The sequence below is a fragment of the Pinus tabuliformis genome, chromosome 9, assembly GCF_031772625.1.
Source record: "Pinus tabuliformis cultivar Carrire ecotype Pingquan chromosome 9, CPIR1, whole genome shotgun sequence".
Classification (NCBI taxonomy): domain Eukaryota; kingdom Viridiplantae; phylum Streptophyta; class Pinopsida; order Pinales; family Pinaceae; genus Pinus; species Pinus tabuliformis.
In genome coordinates, this window is record NC_142307.1 from 827,496,839 (window position 1) to 827,517,885 (window position 21,047).

The window sequence follows — 21,047 nt, forward strand, 5'->3', positions numbered from 1 at the left end:
GTGGTTATGCAACTAGTATGAGAGGGTAGTGAGCCTTCTTGATGATCCTTTAATAAAACTAATGAAACAATAAATAAACCAAGTATTCAAACCTACATGCCTCTTGGTCACAAAGTGTTTGAAATTATGATTCACATGTGTTGGACAAGTTTGAACAAGAACAAAGCTTGGAAAAAAAGTATGAGAACTCAGGAAGCTTGTTGAAGAAGTTTTGGAAAGTTCTGGGCAATTGGCATGTAGGCTAGCCCTAAAAATCCACGAATAATTTTGTGGCTACATTGTCTTAACGGGAAATTTTGGCCACAATCACATAGAGGATGTGTTGTGTGTGCTGATGGAGCCCTCTGGCCACACTCGCTGGCTTTTATGCATGCGACTAGGCTGTGAGCTAGGTTGCAATGTGGTTCCAGCTTAGGGAAAAAATCACCAATGGAACTAGTATGACATTTATGTGATAATGTGTCTCTAAGTGTTGCAATAAGTTTGGACATTGGACCCTATTTCCATAACTTAATCTTGGAAGTTGGGTCATGCATAGTAACTCTCATCTCACGTTTACCCTGGTAATCTTGTAAAAGTGGGTGAATGTGGGGTGGGGTGTTTTTGTTGTATTCATGGTAGTACACCAACATCCATATCACCAACGTTCTAAATTTGAATGCCCTTAAGAATATGGGAATAAATTAACAACACCTTGCATGGATGTGGCAAGTGGCTACACATTTCAAACCTAGGTGTAATTACAGTGATATTGTTGAACCTTAGGGTAATGATTGATTGGAATCAAATCCATTCCTCCTAGTTGGTATATAGTGTTTTCATAAATCAAATTGCAAGTAACGAACCCTAGCAATGAGTCATTCTTAAACTAATTCAGTGTTGCTAGCTTGATGTTAGATGGAGGCATAGTCATTCTTGAATGTTGTCTAGTACATAAGACAAAGCTTCTTCAATTGAGAACCTTGAATATGGTTACATTGTAGGTATGTTTGGTGTGTAGGTTACAACAAAACACAATTCATCTTACCAAACCTTAATAGTGTCATAGGGTAGTTGTTTTTGGAACTACATAGAAAACATAGATCTTGTTGTCAGAAGCGGACAAAGGTCATTGTACAAGATTGAAAATAGACAACTAGTCCCACAAGTATTTGCGTTGGTGAAATATATGGGATATTGAAACATCCTTTACTCTATTACCTTAGCCCGTTTAGTACAACATACTATTTTATAATCCATATACCAACTAATATTGAGAAGCAAATCTTGGAACTATCAGTAGTATCTATGCTCTCATTTCTCTCTTGAGAAAGCATTGGAGGCAAATATACAACAATAGACTCTGGAAAATTAATCATGAGCAAGGTAGGAAAATAAGTGAACTTGTCTATTGTTACCTATAAAGATTTAATTCAAGATTATGCCTTCATGAGGCTGTTGTTGACCTTTCAACGTATGATACAATGCTCAATATTCAAATTAGGTCATAAAATTGATTTGGAAAGTGAAATATCTGACACCCCTAACAAAAAAACTACTAAATACTAGATTTGTGCATAGGAACATACTAAATACATGGACAAGAAGCTATGAACAACAAGCTATGGGGATTATAATTTGATAATGAACACATTAATAATTTCAATTAATCTCTCACTGCTTTCATAATAGGTTTGCTTTAAATTTCATAGTTTAAGAATTCAATGTTTTCATAGTATAGGATTTGTTGCTTTCTAGATTAAATCTACTTTCAAGTCGTTAGAATAGATTTACTTCCCCATCGGTAAAATAGATTTACTTTCATGTCACTAGAATATATTTATCTTCATGTCAATAGAGTAAGTTTACTTTCATGTCAATTGTCATTTAAATTTCATAGATTATAATATTTATTTATAGGTTTTGAATTTGAGGTTTTTGAAAAATAAAGTGTGTGCATACTCATCTTAGACAATTTTCATGAATAGGTTTGCCATCATTTCAATAGGTTAATTTACTCTTAAATTTAAAGTTGATTTCTAGCATATATTTTGCAAGTACACTTCACAAGTTCATGAACCCCAGATTTGACAATTTAATGACAAGTAATTTAACTGACAATTAAAATACCCAACAATAAAAATATTACATGCACGTTAGAGAAGGTTATTGATTCCTTTTGTCCATGGAGGAACCACAATTCTTGCTAGTTTGAGTGACTATTAGGTTGGCATTTCAATTCTTTTATCTCACCCTTGCTCTCCCTAAATTCATTCATTAACCTTGTGGGGTTTTTGTTTCTGGAACGGATGCATGTATGGTCATCTTAAAGGCAATACACAGCCATTGTATTATTCCTTTTAGCTTTTTGTACAATTGAATATAAGGCATAAATTTGGTGTGATATTGATAGTGGTTAAACACATTGTCACGATTTTACAATTCTTGATTTAGATCTTATGGTTGTGTAGCACAATTTTTACTGCATTGATTGCATTGCCATCCTCATGTTTCTTTGAAAGGATAAAAAAAACCTAAGTTTTGGAAAGATGGCTTGACATCAAATTTATTAGGATGTAGAACTTTGAGGATTCCAATAGATGATAGGTACACGCATCTAAATCTTAACACAAATTCTTATAAACTTCCCTCAATACATCTACGACCTTTCATCCTTAAGTTGATAGGAAAATAAAGGTTGTGAACCTGCATCTTGTGCATTTTCCCTGCAAGTCAAATCCAAAACACCCACACATTTAGGATGATAATTTGGCTTTCACACACCATAATTACAACCACACATAGCGCAATACGATATGTTTCAGTGCATTCAAATCTATTTTTTTATTTGCAGTAGGTGAAGTTCATGACTAAGTTGTGGTAGAAAGAGAGTTTATCCTAGAATATGTATATGTATGGGCATGCATGGCTTCATATGCATCGAACCAAGAATAAGTTGTCTTATGAATGTGCTTGTGTTTTAGTTGCACAAACCCACATGATGAACTAGATGCATAACATCGATGGCAATACAAATAATATTGTTCAACACGAGCACTCTTATGTAGAATACAACTCAATGAATGGTTGTGAATGGAAGTTGACTTGTCCTAACAAAATATTTGCATCTTCCTGACTCGTGTATAATAATATAATATGTGATAGATGAAAGGGAGAAATGAAATCCTTTATATTCACCTCAAGTGTGTATTATATATGCATCTATCTTTGAGTGTAGTTGGGTTTGTGTTGGTGGAGGTGGTTGACATAGAGTTGGATAGATCATTATTAGTCACTTTTATTTTATGATGTTTATTTAATTGTTGTACAAACTCATTTTGTAAATTAATTTTTGTAGGTGATAAAGAAAATAAAATAAACACAAGCTCAATCTCGAGTTAACATAGTGTCCACCCATGGTTATGTAAGGGGATTGATTACAAGTGGTATTAGAGATCTCAGGCTCAACACTTGGACCTAATGGGATCTATCGAGAAAGGAATAAAAGGCTAAATGATTAACCCTCAAATTTTTGGGAATACAACTAGTACCCTATTATAAACTTAACTGAATAATTGGTTCAAGGCCTGAACCTTGGAGAGGACTAGAGTTTTAGATCCCAAGTATTATCACTAACTATAAATATGATTAATTATAACCTCGATTCAAAAATTGGATGTGAATCGCAAGGATGCTTTCGTCATGATAAAATTTAATTGAACCTTGCCACTACATGTGTCAATTTAGGCATTGGTAGAATTGCCTGCATGATTTGTCAATGACCTTGGTAGTGTATTAGCATTATTGGATAAGTGGTGTGCCTTGACATGCTTAAAATAGGTATGCATGTGAGTAATTACATGGTATGAGCGATTGGGAAAATTCTTGTGTTGCTTGGATTTCATAATGTTTTTTTGATTGTATAGATGTGTTTATGCATATGCGTGTGTGTACATGCAGTGGATGGGGGAATTCCGTGGTTTTCTTGGCTAAAGTTATAAGGTTTAAGGACTTAATAGTTGATAAATGTTTGGTGACAGACACATGTTATAACACTATGATCATAGATTGTGTGCTAATTACTTACATATGGCATTAAAATAAAATGATTTTGTGCTAACTTGAGATTGTTTGTAGGTTTTATGATGTGTTCTCCTTTTCATAATGTGAAATTTTAAGCATGCGATGAATGCTAATATAATGCGTGGTTGTCTTAACCGAATCTATGAAACTACAGGTGCTATGACTATTGGTCTTAATAAGAAGGCAAAATCATTTTAAAGTGATTAAAGAGATTGATCTGAATGGTAAAGGTGGTCTCGGTAAAGAGGTTGATTATAACTATTTTGTAATATGGGCCATAGATTAAATTCTAACATTTGCAAATGCAGGATAATCGTTATGAACAATGTGCAGAGGTGTTCATGAATTTGGAAGCAACTTAGGTAGATGTTATTTTTGGTTTGTAATATATGTGTGTGTGTGTGTGTGTGCATAGTCGCTGAAAAATTCTAGGGATGCATGAAAATCTACAGGGCAACAACTTGAGTTTATTTTCACATGGGAAGACCCAGTGACAAAGATAGGGAAGGGAATTTAATTTTGTTACACATTTTTATGTGTGGTATGATGGCAGCGAGTGCCATTACTACCAGACTCAACACATTGAGTCAAGTTTTCAGGCTATTTTACTTAATGATTGATGTGCTATTATCTTAAACTTTAATTATGCAATCTGATTCATGGATATGAATGGCCATGCTATTTGTATCTGGTTTTCCTTGATGATTGCGATTATGGATGTTAATTTCTTTTGCGATGTTTCCTTTTATTTTACCTCTTGCATTGCCTATTTATTTTATAATTGTCCATTGATTTACATACTTGGGGGCCTTGGGGAAAGATGGTTGGGTGGCAGTAAAGCAACAAATTTATGAGGAAGAGGTAATATATGATTACATGGATAAAAACATGTTGAGGAAAGGGTAAAATGGAACACGATGAGACAAATTGGCAGAAACATCGAAACACGCATATGCAAAAGAAAAGGGTAGGTGGAAAGTGATATGACAATCAAGTAGGTTGGTTGAGTCCACAGAGATGATGGAAAAACAATGGTAAAAGGGAGTTCTCTTAACCCTGACTTTATTTGTGCATGTGCTTATATATTGTATGCATGATTATGTGGATATGAAGATGCCATTTTGATTAACATGTTTTGTCAGATGTCATCCTTGCGGAAGAATGATGGATGCATGCGGTACGATGAGGAAAAGACACGTAGGTGGAGCAAGTGCTCTGGACTCGTGTTATGTATTAGGTGGAACTCGAGCAAAATTTTGGATTCCTTATTGATGTAAGGGTTTAGGTATAAGCCTCTAGATGCCCTTATTCTTGTGTATATGTGCATGTGTCGTACATGTGTAAATGTGTATATGTTGTATTGTGTCATATGTGTGCTTGTGATATATGTACATGGAATCATGTTATGTGTACATGGTATAACACCACACATATATGTATACATGTTTGTTACTTGTTTGGGCCCATGTACTATGCCAATTATTTCCGGGTGGAGACGGGATAGCCTCTGGATTCCCAATATTTTTGTCAACATAAAACTACCTGGTTTGTTAGTGCCCGTAGTTGTGAGTGGAATTATCCAGCATGACTATGGGGCGGATACTTAGGCAATTATTTTGGAGGGTACCTAGAATCTTGGAGAAACATGACTGTGATCTAACATGGCTGTGGGATGGGTACCTAGGCAGTTAGCTTGGAGGGTACCTAGAGCCCTAAAGCAACATGACTGTTGAGTTGGTACCTTGACGAATAGTCTGGAGGGTACTTAGAGCATTGGGGCAACCACTTTGGATTAACACTTTAGCTGTGGAAGACTTGATATCATCTAGGTGCTTTCCATAATAGGAAATTGACCCCATGTGTGTACGAGAAAAGAAGAAGCCATCAAATCATGATAAGTACTAATGATTTATTGATCTTCTGAATCTTTAAATTATGAGAATGTTTTATGATAACTTGGATTTTGAGCTAACCTTACGATATGTTTTACCTTATGAGGATTTGAATGTGCACTAACTGGTTTCGTTGTAGGAAATATGGAAAATCTCACATTCACTGCAATGATAGACTGCTAATAAGGTATAATTTACCTTCATTACATTCTTCTTTATGATGAGTCTCATGGGATCTGTGTCTATGATGCAAGAATAAACATGAGATCACTCACTTGAGATGAACAAATCTGGCCACAAGATGGAACAACAACAGTGTGCAAAAGCCAAAGATTTCAAGAACATGGCCATTGTGGGACACTAGCACCAATGGTGCCAACTGATTGCCACAAAGCGTGCTATGATTGGTATGATAGTTTTGAGGCAGTAATATTCCTTGGTTTGAGACCCCTCCATTGTGAGGAACCATGGAAGGTGGGGTGACCAGATTGCTCGAGAGACTGGGAAGCAAAGAAGTGTATGCCAAAAAATAAATTGGTTTTGGTCATGGGCATAACTGGGTGGAATCAGAAGCATATTGGGGGTGTACCTAGAAATAATGAGCCAAGAATTATTCACTAAAAGAACAAGGAGCACAAGGATATTGGAGGTAGAAAACACTTAAAGGTAAGGGAACAAATCCAATATTGGATTGAATCAAAATACGACAAAAGGGGCCATTGGAAAATGGCTAATTTTATAAAATAAAGGTTACTGAATGCATATAAATTTTATTGTAAAAATCTTAAATGAGTTGTATATATAAAGATCCATATCATTGTTGTGTATTTTAAACAATTATTATGGTATTATATATGCATCGTTAAACACCAAGGACAATGTTCCACCAAGGGGGAGGGGTTGATCTTAGCCACTGGTTATTTCTTCAACAATGTAAATATTTTGATAAAAAGGGAAAATCAGTTGAGTTAAGGGACAAATACTTCTAGAGTCGAGGAGGAATATTTTCTTGGTTGTTGTTGTTGTTGTTGTTTTTTTTATACTTATCTTCTTGGTTTGTGTGTTTTGTTTGTTTGTTTGTTTTGTTTTGTTGTTTGTTGTTTGTTGTTTGTTTTGTTTTGTTTTTTGTTTGAATGGTTTTGTCTTGGCTAGGGCTTTACTTCTGGAGTCGAGGAGGATTATCTTCTTGGTTGTTTTGTTTTGTTTTTGTTTTTGTTGTTGTTGTTGATTTTTTTTTTTTTGGTTTTTGTTTTTGTTCTTTGTTTTTTTTTTGTTTTGTTTTTGTTTGTTTGTTTGTTTGTTTTGTTTGTTTGTTTGTTTATTTGTTTTTTTGTTTTGTTTTTGTTTTTGTTTTTTGTTTTTTTCCTATGGTTTTGTCTTGGCTAGGGAGGTTGACAAGTGAGCAACGACCACCTAATGGTAATGTGGACATTCAAGGAGAAACCCATTATTGTCTGAAGGCATGTAGGGGTGATTTTGCCACCCACTACAACAAGAAAAATAACAAACAAAAAGAATCTGGGGACAAAGAATCGGGGGGGAGGGGGAAGGGATCCCATTCGACTGATTTTTTTTCTCTAAGTACAAAGAGGGATACCATATCGGGAAATCGAGTTTGAAAAACCTTGACAAACTTTGTGATCATATCATAGATGCCATCTAGGATACTTGCTTGGAGTAAAATCCTGAAAGCAAGGTTGCCTGTGAAAAATTAATGAAGACAAACATGACATTTGAAAGTTCTTGGAACATATGGAACAACAAATCCCTGACATCGCATAGGGCATCCATGGTCACCTTACTAAGAATTCAAAGAGTTTGGTGCAAGAAATTAGAGCCAAGTGTTTGGATATGCGACTAATGAAAATCTAGCTGTAACACCCTCCTCACACATCTACCGAAGTAACCAGCCGACCGAGGTAAACATGCGATGAGAGGCTACTAAGATTAGATTTGACCTCCTATGTGACCTTAAGGAAGTGGAATCGACGGAACACATCAACCAACCTATCCACATCAGCAACAAAACCATAAGGAGACATGTTAGCCATTCAAAGATCCTATCCCTCGGTCCCAGTAATGTTCCAAACATCTTAACCCTTAGTCGCTCTCATGTTATAGGCATGCCAGCATCTAGAACCCAAAGTCACTCTCACAACCTTGTTGGCCAACGTCTAGAGATCTAATTTTGCAGTGTTATGCCAACAACCCCAGGATTTGAGCCACTTTTTCAGGCTGAGATCCCAGGTCACTGCCCATATTGGAATGATAACATAGGAGCACTAAAAGAACATGGAAACAATGATGCAAAATCAATAATTTAAACAAGACCTTAATCAAACCCCTACTAGCTGTTAGTGTCGGTACCTTCATCCCTCCATCAGAGATCAAATTCTCTTGTTGCATTGCATATTGGGTGTCTCGCTCAGTCAACTGCATTCCATTAGGAGCATGGATCATCTGACGGTAGTGGCTTATTGTACATTTTCCTTCATGTCCTTTACTTGCTGGCTCATTTACGTTTATCAAGATTATCTGCAATCACTTTTTCTCTTTAAATTTGCAAGAGTCATTTCTAGGGTTTCAATTTCATTAGGTCTAGGGTTTCATCAAAAAGGTATTCAAAATGTCCAATAGTAGCTAGCAGGTGCATGAGGAGGTTGAACAAAGTTCCAGTACCAATAAAATTGATAATCTCATGCTCAGAAATGTATTTTTCCTCAAAACCCCGTTTTGAGGAAAAACAGAGTATTTTAGTTTTTTGTTGTATAAATTCATGTAAGTTTAGTTCTCTTATATGTAAATCACTTCAGTTGCAACCCTGGTCACCTTACCAAGCCTCAGTAGCTCTATCCCCTGCAAGGCAAACAAAAATCAAGTCATTCAGTTCATCAAAAGGCTCAAATAAAGTAAACTGCTCAAAAAACAGAGGTGAAAAGTAAAGTCACATGGCAAACATTATAAAAGTGGGTTTTATGAATCAAACATTAACAAGCTCTTATATATAAATCATTTTTTACAATTCAAAAGCTCATTGGCATTCCAAGAAGAAAGATTGAGCAAAGTGAAATCCGTGTTGGAAAAAGGAAAGCAAATCGCAGCAAAGGCAATTAGTTTTGGAGGCGCAAAGCACTGGGTGAGAGGAGCAACGCATAGGGCCGCCCTCCTAAGTGTTAAATTTGTACTGGCACGGCGCACACAGGAGGCGCAGCGCGTTGGGTTTGTGGCGCAGGCATAAAGCTGCCAAGCCTGATTTCGTCACAAACTCTCCCAAATTTGCAAACATTGCTCAAGTCTTCTAGTGTGCAAGTAAGCCAAGCCCTTTTCCTTGCTAGTCAAGGAGTTTTTTATTAAAAATTTATGGTTGTTGTGTGAAGAAACTCAAACCTTATTTCCTTGCAATTTCTCAAAAACCCATTGCCTAGGGTTTGCATTTGTCATTTTGCTGCCAAGTTCATTCTACCACTCCCTCACTTTTTCACTCCTCCATTTACTTTCCTAGCTTATCCACCCATTCCCTAAAATCCCATATTCCTAAAAACCATTTACCCCTATCCCCAAATCCCATTTTCCCAAATCTTAATTACAAATCCCCAAACCATAATTTATGTCCATAAGCTTCCATATTATTCCCTAATCCCCTATTTCCCACAAAACCCTATCATAATAGTCCCAAAACCCCTCATATCCTCTCCCTCCACAGTCCCTCACATATTCTTACCCTTGGTGGCAGAAAACTACAAACCCCATAAATCTCTTCATACTCATCAAGAAAAACTCACACATTAGCAAGAATGGAATCTAATCCTTCATATGACTGAGATGAAGTGACACACAGTGACTCTCCTACAGAAATGCATGCACCAAGGGGACCTCACAAAGGTGGCAAACATATACGAGAGGAGCCTAATTCACTTGCTAAGTTGCAGGCCTGCCCTCTTGCTATCACATGCTTCCAACACCAATCCTGTTACCAGTTCTGTGAGATGGTTGCTAGAGTCCAGTATCATCATGAGTTAGCTCGGTTGTTTGTGCTTCATCTACATAATGGCCAAACCACTCTAGCTGGTGTGACATTTACCTTGACACCAAAGTCTATTTCTCTAGCAACCGACATTGCTAATGTAAGAGAGCAGTGGAGTAAAAGGCAACAGACTGACAGGGAACACTATGAACTAGACATCAATCCCGGTTCTTTGAGACAACTCAGCAGAGTTTTTCCCTTTCGGTACCTGAAAGACTCATATGCTACCTTGATGAAACTCATAATGAAGTATTTCAGCTGTGAGGGCCGGTTTTCTCGCCTATATGTTTATCATATCATATTGTTGATGCACTTTACCAGGGTGAGAATGATGAATCTCCCCTACTTTATGTGCTGAAATATTGAGAAGATGACCACCCTAATACAACAGAAGACTCCTCAGCAACAATTTAACAGTATATACCATTTTGCACTCATCAAAATTGTGGTCATGCATCAGCTTGGTTTGTAGGGCATCTCATGGGAAGATTTCATTTCTCATGAGTTCTTCACAGCTCCTTAGGTACCTCCAGAGACTTTTCATGAGATGAGTGGACCTTCTCTTCAGTAGGAGGGTCATGAGACACATACCGCTAGTGTGCCGGTGCTTGTCACCTATCAAAAGGGCACTAGACGGTTGTTTGCAACAACAAAGCGAGTATTATCTCCACCCGGGGTGGAAGGGGTCTCGCTTCCATCATCAACACACCAGGTTTAGGACAAGGGAAAGAGGCCATTACATGATGAGGGGCCTTCAGGTGAGCAGGAGACCGATTTCATTCTCATTCAGGACGATGACACGGATTTGGGCCCATAAAGCTCAAAGCTCAAGGAGGTCATCCAAGAGCAACAGGCGGATATTAATGCTTTGTCCCTCAACTTGGAAAGAGCCGAGTGGATAATAAAGTACCTGGAGCAAAGAAACAAGCAACTAGAGGATCAAAAAACCATAATGGAGCTAAGAAACATACGAGAAAACTGACAAGCTGCCAAAAGGAGGAAAGTCAAGTTCACAACACTTGAGCAAGAAATCAATGCTGATCGTGAGTCTTGGTTGGAGAGGACTAATATCCACTTGGAGAGGATGCTGGAGAAAGCCATCAATGAGAAAAATATGTTGAGAAACATGGCATATCATTATTTGTCAAGGAATATTGTGTGCCAAGCTAGAATCAGGGGCTTGAAGGCCAAGTTGAAGAAGAGATCGAGGAGGCAAAAAGCGCAAGATAAACTTCAGATCTTGGCTGAGGCTTCCTTGGCCCAACACAGCACTTGATGGAGAACACTTAGCCCAAATTTCAAAAAAATTGGGACACTTTTTGCATTTTTGAAATTTTTTGGGCTAAAACATAGAATTTTCTGCCCAATGCGCAGCGCCACTTGGCGCTCGCTTTTGATGGAGGCCTCCAAATGACAAAAACTCAACATCTTTGGATTTTTCTTGGAAAAATATGCATGCCTACCAATGGCCAAGAAATTTTGACAGGTTTTGAGCCCCCAAAAGGTCAAAAACACCCAAAAAATGACTTTACTGCCCCTATTTTGACAAACAGGAAGCAGTGTTGGGAGAACTCAGTTTTGGAGGGGAAAATGGAGGCCAAATTCAAAAATTCCACTTGTACTGGAAATTAGACAGGCAAAAATTTCCAACAAGCCCACTTGGAACAAATTTGGACACCGGGAAGGCCTCCAAAAGTGGCTACAAACAGGGGCTATGCATAGAGAAATCAGCGCGGCGCATAGGGGAAATTTTGCTCAGTTTGACCAAGTATACTCTGTTTTTCGCCTAGTTCCTTGACAGTTTGAATTTTCTCTTTATTAATGCCAAACTTATGATGTAATTTAATGTAAATTGATGGATCTTGATGTAATTATATTAAATTTTGACCCATGGAGGTAGATTCATCTATCAAAAAGTAGTTTGCAACTGAATGAATCAGTTCCCTAGTTTCTAGAGGCAAGCTGTTCCACTGCCTAATTTGTAGTTCTCAGTTTAGAATTAGTTGGAACAGCTCCTAAACTCATGAGCTCGACCCCTGGAGGCTAGGATGAGTTGTTGTTTTCCTATATCTTATGTTTTTTCAGTCATTAGCATGGTTGGACTTTTGAGAAAGCTTGGAGCTTCATTGTATACATTTTCTCAGCAGTTTTGGCTAAGGAATAGACCAGGGTTTGCAGCACTCTATGGGATTCATGTGGCATGTTGCTTTGATATTGTGTTTCCTTCTATAAATGTAAGTTTATATGTGTTTTATGTATGCCATTATCTCTCTTGCTTCTTCTTAACTAAAACAAACAAGGATAAAGGTAGAATCCATTGAAATTGCAGTGCTCTACCTAGGGTTTGCTTAGTTATTGATGTTTTCAGCTGTTTGAAGAGGATCCCTGAGGTTTTCTTTCCCTCTTCAACTCCTCACCTGTCTAAATCTCACCATTTCATTCAATTTGAAATATCAAATCACTTGCCTACCTTGCCCCATTGAGACCTCTGCAAAAATGAGCCTCATTCCCAAGACCCAAACAAAACATCATCAAATTCAGTCAAACACCTTTGTACACATACCTAACCTAAGATCAATATTCATATCAGTCATTTCAAGCCCTCATTGATCATATTTCGATGAGATTGACAAGGAGAGAGCCCTCTCCCGACCTGGTAGGGCTATCTAACAGGTTAAGCGTGGTTTGATGTTACCCTAGATTCTACCTTTTTTAGCCTAAGGTAGATTTAGGCCCTAACATAGTGGTGACCATACTGGGAAGAAATTGTTTATTTGTTAGTGTTCTTCATTTTATAAACTACAGACGGAGTCTGAAGATTAGCTAGGTAGCCTTCGAAACGCTTTTGCTGTGCATTAGTGCAAGTAGATAAACGCTACTTCAGTCAATCTCCGATCTAGTCTTATAAATGGAATATCTAACTTGAAAATTACCCGAGTACATCTAAAAATTCTAATCTTTTGGATGATAAGTTTAGAGTTTGATAGGCTGAACAGTTGGTAATGTCCATTTGATTTCTTGGAAATAATAACACACTGGCTTCCAGAAGATATAGCAGAGCAAATCCGGATCCTGATCCACCTCCTATGTACGAAAATCCCAATCTTATTTCGAGAATCATTTGCCAAGAAAGTTTTGTGATCCCCATGTTCAAATCTCGTTCATGTCCTGTTGTTTTTGAGTATCTTGAAGATCTTGAGTTTGACAAATAGTTTGAGTTGTCGTTGTTTGAAACCAAATCTGAAAGTGTTGTTGGTTCTACTGCCTTAAATCCAGAGTTTGTTAAAGATCTTGAAACTAAAAAGGCCAATAAGTCAATTGACGATTATATCTTGAAACAACTCCAAACTTCAATTGTGGCTTCAAATATCGCTGATTTCTTAGAGTCTGCATCTACAACTCTTTGGTCTTCTGCAATTGCATCTAGCTCTATAATTCCTACTGAAACTCCCTTCATTCCCACCATTCCCGTGCAGACTTATATCTCTGATAAAAAATCTGCAGTGGTTTCACCTCTGTCCACTCCTTTGACCCCTCAAACATCCAAAATTTCTTCACCACCATCCTCACCTCATACACCCCATACAACAGTTGCACTCACTCCCCCAACATCCCCAAGACCGATTGCAAATCCACCGAGAGCAAGGGCTGCTCGTTTTGCACCCCTTGTGCTGCCTCAAAATTTGGATGATATGCCTGCCGATTATCAAATAAAAATTCCATTGTTTAATGGCACTCCTCACGGTGTTACAACTCACTAACATGTGGACAGGATGACAGATTTCTTTGACCTTCATGAGATTGATGCCGAAAATGTGACAATGAGACTGTTTGTACAAACCTTTGGTGGTGAAGTGAGGAAGAGGTTCATAGCTTTGCTGGTTGCAAGTATTACTACATTGACTAATCTTCAGAGACAATTCTTGGATCGCTGGGAAGTGAAGAAAAATCCTCTTCAGATCCTTTCCAAACATGAGAACATCAAGCAGAATGTTGGTGAGTCTGTTCAAGATTATTGCATTAGATTCAATTCAGTTTACAATGCAATTCCTGATCATATAAAGCCACCTATAGGGATGGCTTTGATTAATTTTATGGATGGTTTCGATCCTGATATGGCCTATCAATTAAGAGAAAGAGATCCGGCCACTTTGGAAGACATGCAGAAAATTGCAGTCAGCGTTGAAGCTAATCTGCTTGCCAAGAGAGCTAGAACAAAGGCTGAAAAGAAGGTAACAATAAAGAAAGAGGTTTACACTTCAGATCAAGTGCTTCGAAAGATGGAGAAGATGTTTGATAGATTGGCAATTGACAAGCCTGAACCACAAGTCAGAAATCCCAACTTCCGTGGTCAATAGCAACCACAATTTAGAATCAAGCAAAGAGAGCAACGAGCACAAGACCAAGTAGCGCAACAGTAGGTAAAGACACCCTTACAGCAGAATTTTGTACATGGTCCAGAATCAGACGATGAGGAGAACGTAATTGGAGAAGAGAATCATTTCTTTACACCCGATTATATGCCAATTTTTATTACTAAAGACGAGGAGTATTCCGAGAATTCAGTCGTACAAAGGGACGAAAATTTCATCTTGGAAAATGAAACAGTTCTTGAGGAGGAGTCCGATGAATATCAAATAGGATACATGAATGCTTTGTCAGCCCAACAGTGACAATATTCACTCAAAAGTAGAGATGTGCCCACAAATCCAATTCAGAAAAGGAAGGAGATAACAACACCAAAGAATGATCCTCCCATTGTGCAGAAAAAGGGAAAAGAGATAGCTGATCCTACCACCAACAAAATGCCATCAACAAATGAAAGATCCAATCATCCAAGTGTGTCAAAGGAGAAAACTGAAAAGAAGGTTGTTTCAGCGAAAGAGGTAGAAAATATTTCATTTTTTAACTTAGAAAATGAAATTGCTAAGTTAAAAGTATTTATTCGTTTGACTGAGTTGATGAAAAACAACAGCTACAAAGGTCAGGTGTCTAAGATTTTGAATTTGGATCCATCATCTGAATGGTGAACGTGGAGGATGATAGACCTGAGTTGATTTTTGGTCAAGCATTGGAAGGTCAGTCTTAAGATAGTGGTGTAGCTCCTTTTTACACCAGCCTTAGGGTGCATGACTATGTATTACACAATGCTATGTTTGATTCCGGAGCCTCTCATAATCTCATGCCTAAGGCCATCATGGAGAAATTGGGGTTGGATATCACTAGAAAGTATCATGACCTCTACTCCTTTGATTCTGGTAGAGTAAGATGCATTGGTCTTATCAAAGATTTGGTGGTCAGTTTGGATCAGATTCCGGCTAAAAATGTTTTGATGGATGTGGTCGTGGCGGATATACCTCCTAGATTTGGCATGCTTCTTTCCAGATCTTGGGGAGCAAAGATCAAAGGGACAATGCAGCTTGATTTATCCTATGCTACCATTCCCGTGTTCGGTCAAATGAGAAAATTATACTGGGAGCAAAAGATGAAGTACATGATCACTAGCAAGGAGAAACCGGTAAATCATCCAATCAACTATGTACATACTAATTTAGAATCATTTGTTTGTTATTCAGATAGCTTTAATGACGTAAACAACCAAGTAGTAGAAGTAGAAGACATTCCCGAGATCACTAAAAATTTAATAGAAGTCTTAAAGCAAGAAAGACAAAGACTTGATAGTACTGCTGAGCAATCAGCCTTCCGACAGCAGAAACCTATTGATTGACAGCAAGGAAAAGTAACAGAGCAAACAGAATTTCAGAATTTGGAAGAGGACGAAGCAGGCCTGTGGAGCATGGATTTTGATGGTGCAGTAGGAATGGAAGGTGCTGGAATTGGCATTTGGATACGCAACCCTGTTTTCGCCCCAAACAAAGTGCCAAGCAATGTAAGGGTCTGCTCTTATAAGCTAGCTTTTGACGGTTCAAATAATGAGGCTAAATATGAGGCTTTAATTGCTGGTTTGAAAATTCTTAGAAAGTTGAATGCTAAAAGGATTTCAGTGTATGACGACTCCGAGTTAGTTATCAAGCAAGTGAAAGGGGAATATGAAGCTAAGCATCCTCGAATGCGGGCCTACCGCAATGCGGTATTAGACATCTTGAGAGTATTTTCAGATTATACTTTGACATGTGTCCCTTGTGTTCAGAATGTCATTTCAAATTCACTTGCAACAACAGAAAGTAATTTGAAAATTCCGATGAATTCAAACAACAAGTTCGAGATTCATGTGAAACATCGCCCAACTGTTCCCGAAAATCAAAGGTATTGGAAAGTGTTTCAAGACGATGAAGAGATCGATGAATTTATGCAAAATGAAGGTAAATTCAAAGACACTTCTATTGATGTGGAGTATGATGATGGTGAGGTGGATACAGAAGTCAATCATATGGAAGTTTTGCAGCTGAAGGACAACTTCATTCCTAAAGGTCTAATACCTTTAGAGGAACTATTCGATCAAGATGATGTGGCCCGGAAACCAAGCTTGCTGCCAACCAAGAAAGGAATTGAGGATGTGAACATTGGATCAGCTGAAAATCCTAAAATGGTGAAGTTATCGAAGGCATTGCCTCCACAGGTAAAAGCAAAGTATATCAGTTTACTATCTTCTTTTACTGATGTATTTTCTTGGGATTATTCAGATTTGAAGGCATATGACACAAGCATCATTCAGCATATCATCCCGATCAAGCCAAATCAAAAGCCTTTTCATCAGAAGCTAAGAAGAATAAATCCAAAGCTGCTGCCCTCAATTGAGAAGGAAGTGAATTGGTTGTACAAAGTAGGTATCATTGTTCCCATAAGGTTTTCCGATTGAATTTCAAATCTGGTGCCTGTGCGCAAGAAAACAGGTGAGATTCGGTTATGTATTAATTTTAGAAATCTGAATAAAGTATCTTTGAAAGATAACTATCCATTGCCCAATATGGATCACATACTCCAGAGGGTAGTTGGGTCGCTACTTGATGGGTATTCCTGGTATAACCAAATTCTAGTCCATGAGGATGACAAAGACAAAACAACGTTCACCACTCCATGGGGAACTTTTCACTATGCAAAGATGCCTTTCAGATTGAAAAATGCTAGTGCAACCTTTCAGCTGGCAATGGATATTTCATTCGCTAATGAAAAAGATGTTTTTCTAGTTGTTTATCTTGATGACTTGACAATTTTCTCTAACTCAGATGAAGAGCACCTCTATCATCTGAAAATTGTATTTCAGCGTTGTAGAAAGTATGGTATTTCTCTCAATCCAAAGAAGAGTCTGTTTGCCATGGATGAAGGCAAGCTTCTCGGTCATATCATATCAAAGGAGGGCATCCGCATTGATGCAGCTCGGGTGGAGGCCATTCAAAAGATTGATTTTCCACAAAGTAAGAAAGAAATCCAATCATTCAATGGTAAGATGAATTTCCTACGTCACTTTGTGCCCAATCTTGGAAAACATTTAAGGGAAATCACAAACATGCTCAAAAAAGATAGTGTGGTGAAATGGACCGAGGAAGCAATTAAGTCTTTCAATTTGGTGAAATTGGCCCTTTCTTCCGCTTCGATTTTGATCATCCCGGACTATACTCAGGATTTAATTTTGTTTTCATTTGCCTCAGATCACACTATGGCAGCAATCTTGATGCAGAAAAGAGACTAGCTTGAGAAACCAATTGCGTTTTTCAGCAGGACCATAAGGGATGCGGCATTAAAGTACAATATTATTGAAAAATAGGCTCTTGCTTTGGTAAAGGCATTGAAAGATTTTTGGGTTTACATTCTGAATTCTCACATCCTTGCTTATGTCCCTAACGTTGCTGTTAAAAATGTCTTAGTGCAAACAGATCCAGAGGGAAAAAGAGTCAAATGGATTGTTGCCTTGTTGGAATATGACATGGAGATCAAACTGACAAAACTCATCAAAGGACAAGGGCTGGCTAAGCTAATGGCTGAGTCAAATTTGCACACCTTGGACATCAATCTCATCGCTACTATGTCCGAGGAGATGAAGAAAGTCTGCCCGCTCAGGTATCAGAATTTTTTCTTCTTTTTCCTTGGTATTCAGACATTGTTTATGTACTCCAAAATATGTCATCACCACCTGGAATGGCTAAGAACAAAAGTAGGACCCTGAAATTGAAGGCTGCCAATTTTTGTATCATGAATAATGCACTCTATTGGAAAGATCCCAGTGGTGTCTTGCTCAATTGTTTGGTTGAAGAAGAGGCAAAACAGGTTATGGAATATTTTCACAAGGGATATTGCGGAGGCCATCTTTTCTGGAAGACGACAACCAATAAAATTTTGAGAGCGGGGTATTATTGGCCAACTCTTTTTGCTGATGTGTACAAAACAGTAGCAAGCTGCCATGAATGTCAGATTTTTCAAGGTAGAAGGAAGTTGTAGCCTTTACCACTCAAGCCCATTGAAGTAAGTGCTCCATTTCAGTAGTGGGGTTTGGATTTCATTGGCGAGATCCATCCTTCTTCTTCAGTGCAGCACAAATGGATCCTCACAGCGACGGATTATTTCACCAAATGGATTGAGGTGATTCCCACGAGGCAGGCAACTGATTCGGTAATCATTTCATTTCTTGAAAACAACATTTTGTCTCGTTTTGGCTGTCCAAATAAGCTGATCACTGACAATGCAACAACCTTTAAATCTAAAAGGATGATTGAATTTTGTCATAAATATCAAATCACTTTGGGGCACTCAACCGCCTATTACCCACAAGGCAATGGATTGGTAGAATCCTCAAATAAATCTTTGGTCAACATTATCAAAAAGTTGCTGGAAACGAACAAGAAAAGTTGGCACAAAAAGCTGGTCAATGCACTTTGGGCAGACAGAGTAAGTCAAAAGAAATCTATAGGCATGTCTCCTTTTGAGCTCGTGTATGGTGTGGACACAGTTTTCCCAACCTCTCTTGCAGTCCCGGTGGTCAAACTCCTACAAGAAGCGGGCAGCGAAGACGATCATTTGCAGCGGAGAATCAATCAAATGATTCATTTGTAGCAAACTAGAGAGGAGGTATTTCAGAACACTTTCAAGCTGCAAGAGAGAATCAAGAAGATATATGACCGAAAGGCAAAAGCGGACAAGTTTCAAATAGAAGACATAGTGTTGAAATGGGATGCAAGGAATGAAGAGAAAGGTAAGCATGGCAAGTTTGAAAATCTTTGGAAGGGACCTTACAGGATTGCGGCATATCGGGGCCAAAATGCCTTCCTCTTGCAAGAAATGAATGGAGAAGACTATCCCGATGGGCTGGTCAACGGTCAGATTCTCAAACGGTACTATTTTTGAAGTATTTTCTGTTGTCATATGTATCATTGTACATACTGGTTTGTTTAAATTCCATTGCAAGTGTCTTCTATTTTCACGCTTTCAGTTTGGGGCCCGAGGTGAAGGCTATAAAACTGAGGTTTGATTTCAGTTTTGGTTTGGTTTGTTTGAGTCAGGTCTTTAGTCAATTTTAGTCTTGAAATTGGGTCAATTTTGAGTCACATTTCAGTCCTGAAATTGAGTCAAGAGTCTCGTTTTGGTTTGTCGAAGTTGTTGACTCCATAGCCCAATGGACGAAGGCACTGCCTGCTTTCCAAGAGATCTGTAGTTCTTGGCACCTCCAAGGAGCTACCATCCCCATTGGAGGCAATGTTAGTGTCGGTATCTTCATCCCTCCGTCAAAGATCAAATTCTCTTGTTGCATTGCATATTGGGTGTCTCGCTCAGTCAGTTGCATTCCATTGGGAGCATGGATCATCTGACGGTAGTGGCTTATTGTACATTGTCGCTCATTTCCTTTATCTGTTGGCTCATTTCCATTTATCAAGAGTATCTGCAATCACTTTTTCTCTTTAAATTTGCAAGAGTCATTTCTAGGGTTTCAATTTCATTAGGTCTAGGGTTTCATCAAAAAGGTCTTCAAAATGTCCAATAGCAGCCAGCAAGCACATGAGGAGGTTGAATAAAGTTCCAGTACCAATAAAATTGATAATCTCATGCTCAGAAATGTATTTTTCCTCAAAACCCTGTTTTGAGGAAAAACAAAGTATTTTAGGATTTTGTTGTATAAATTCATGTAATTTTAGTTCTCTTATATGTAAATCACTTTAGTGGCAACCCCGGTCACCTTACCAAGCCTCAGTAGCTCCATCCCCTACAAGGCAAACAAAAATCAAGTCATTCAGTTCATCAAAAGGCTCAAATAAAGTAAACTGCTCAAAAAACAGAGGTGAAAAGTAAAGTCACATGGCAAACATTATAAAAGTGGGTTTTATGAATCAAAAATTAAAAAGCTCTTGTATATAAATCATTTTTTACAATTCAAAAGCTCATTGGCATTCCAAGAAGAAATATTGAGCAAAGTGAAAGCCGTGTTGGAAAAAGGAAAGCAAATCGCAGCAAAGGCACTCAGTTTTGGAGGCGCGGTGCACTGGGTGAGAGGCGCGGCGCATAGGGCCGCCCTCCTTAGTGTTAAATTTGTACTAGCATGGCACACACAGGAGGCGTGGCACATTGGGTTTGTGGTGTGGCGTATAGAGTTGCCAAGCCCGATTTCGTCACAAACTCTCCCAAATTTGTGAACATTGCTCAAGTCTTCTAGTGTGAAAGTAAGTCAAGCCCTTTTCCTTGCTAGTCAAAGAAGTTTTCTTAAAAATTTATGGTGGTTGTGTGAAGAAACTCAAACCCTATTTCTTTGAAATTTCTCAAAAAACGATTGCCTAGGGTTTGCATTTTCATTTTGCTGCCAAGTTCATTCTACCACTCCCTCACTTTTTCACTCCTCCATTTATTTTCCCAGCTTATCCATCCATTCCCTAAACTCCCATATTCCTAAAAATCATTTACCCCTATCCCCAAATCCCATTTTCCCAAATCTTAATTACAAATCCCCAAACCCTAATTGTTGTCCCTAAGCTTCCATATTATTCCCTAATCCCCTATTCGTACAAAACCCTATCATAATAGTCCCAAAACCCCTCATATCCTCTCCCTCCATAGTCCCTCACATATTCTTACCCTTGGTGGCAGAAAACTACAAACCCCATAAATCTCTTCATACTCATCAAGAA